At 43.2% G+C, this 2,043-nt stretch overlaps 1 protein-coding gene across 2 annotated transcripts in view; it reads right to left on the reverse strand.

The window, feature by feature from the left end:
• Tuft1 (tuftelin 1) overlaps nucleotides 1-2,043 on the reverse strand; it is a 57,552-nt gene that overhangs the window by 36,882 nt on the left and 18,627 nt on the right. The gene's annotated exons all lie outside the window — the stretch shown is intronic.

Below are 2,043 nucleotides of genomic sequence, written 5' to 3' on the forward strand. Positions count from 1 at the left end.
GCAATAAAGCTGTTATAAAAATATATGAAACTCATGGTGAGCTTTGAGCCTCCAGTAAGTCACAGCTTCAGCTTAAAAAAAAAAAAAAAAAGGAATATTTAGCTAAAAAAAAAAAGAGTGAGGCTCAGAGAAGACTTAACAATAAACTCTTTTAGCTTTTGTTAGATTTCAGACCCACCCAGGTGTTGAGAGAACCTTCCCCTCTGGCCAAAACAAGCATCCCTCAAAAAACAAAAACAATACCTAGAGAAGGTGAAAAAAAATGCACACATCCTGAGAGTAACACTTATTACTTAAATCACCTTACTAGAGAACACAGAGCCACAGAGGACAGAAAAAGAAAGAGCAGGATAAGAGCCCAGCACAATGGGGCCAAAATCCCAACTCTGGCTGGTGCTCCGGGTAAGAGCAGTTCTGGGTGAGTTAGAACTAGCAGAGCTCACTCGGGGCTTTGTGCTGGGTCTACTCATAGGCCCTGTCACCCCCTGTGGGTGTCTTCCCTGGCAGAGGGACCTTGGTCACCCAAGAAAGCAGAACGAAGTTGTTAGGAATAAACAAATGGGGCTGTGGAGATAGCTCAGTGGAATGAGCGCTTCCCTGGCAAGCGCAAGGGCCTGAGTTCAACCCCTGGTTCTGCAAAAATAAAAACAAAAAGAATAAACAAATGTCCACATAATGAGGTGTAACCCTTGATTGAGGCGAGGAGCTCCCAGATGTGTCCTCCAGCCCTTAGCCAGAGCAGGGTAAAACAGTCTCCACCAAGCCAGTAGCAAACAGAAAGGACAGCTAAGCACGCCAAGCACCATGCTTGATGCTTCCTGTGTGTGATCTTAATCCTCACAATAGACAGATGAGAAAAATGCAGCTGGCATCCTTGTTCTACAGATGAGGAACGTTGAGAGGGAAGAAATTAATTTACCAAAGCAATTTTGGGCAAAACATAGGAGTTACTGCTCACCTTACTTCGATTCCCGATCACCCTCTTAGGCACAAAATTATTAACAGAAATCACAGTTCAGCTAAAGATTGTCATAGTTATACTGGGCTCACAGGAAAGGTGCTTGTTGAGGGGTGGGAGGATACATTTCCCTATAATTCCTATAACAGAATTCAATAGATATCTAATACTTCTAAATCAAGAAACACCACTATAAGAATTTCATTTTGAAACATGGAATTAAACCAGCTAAAACTAAAAGAGCAAAGTGGCTACTTCTGAGGAACAGAACTTGAATTAGCTGACTGCACTACTCTTGTAAAAGCTATTTGATACTAGATTTCTCCTCCTTCCCACCCCTTACACAGGAAGAAAAGCTCCCCTAAATTGCCCAGGCTGTGGCCAAACTTGTAATACTCCTGCCTTCGCTGGCTGAGCAACTAGGATTACTGGAATGTATCACAATGCCTAACATATTAGATATTTTTTAAAACCATGCACATATATTCTTTTGATCAAAGAGTGAAAGAAAGAGAGGAAAAAAATCTGAGATCTTCTAGACCAAAATCTAATGTCATAAGCACTTACTCTCTGACCACTTAGCCTCCATTGTCCTCCCCCAGGGTAACAACACTGGGGTTCTGCCTCAGAGTGTCCCTCTCACCTGGTGATCTTATGGGCTTATCCACAAAAGGACTCTGTCCTCTCTTGGCCACGGAGAGGGCAGGAGGACAATGGTAGCCCCTTCCTGGAATCTTGGCAGAATGCCAAAAACGATTAAAACAGCTAGAATCAGTTCACCCAGAATTAGAAAGCTGGGGGGCCTGCCCATTAGCTCAGTTGTTTAAGTGCCCCGCTTAAGCAAAGCAGTCAGGCTCAGGATGATGTGGTTTGCTCCCCAGATCCTCATTCCTTACTAGACCTGCCCTTAAAGCATTCCGAGCCCGCCAAAAAAAAAAAAAAAAAAAAAATCCTTAAGAATTAGAATGCCTCTGTTCATTCCCTCCCAGCCATCAGGCCCCAGGCTCCCTCAGTTTGAACTTCTGCCTAAGTTAACTACAGTCACTTTCTGATGTTTATTATAATCAAAGGCAGTTAGTGGAAAT

This window comes from Octodon degus, unplaced genomic scaffold (genome assembly GCF_000260255.1).
Source record: "Octodon degus isolate 3935 unplaced genomic scaffold, OctDeg1.0 scaffold00048, whole genome shotgun sequence".
In the NCBI taxonomy this organism is placed as follows: Eukaryota; Metazoa; Chordata; class Mammalia; order Rodentia; family Octodontidae; genus Octodon; species Octodon degus.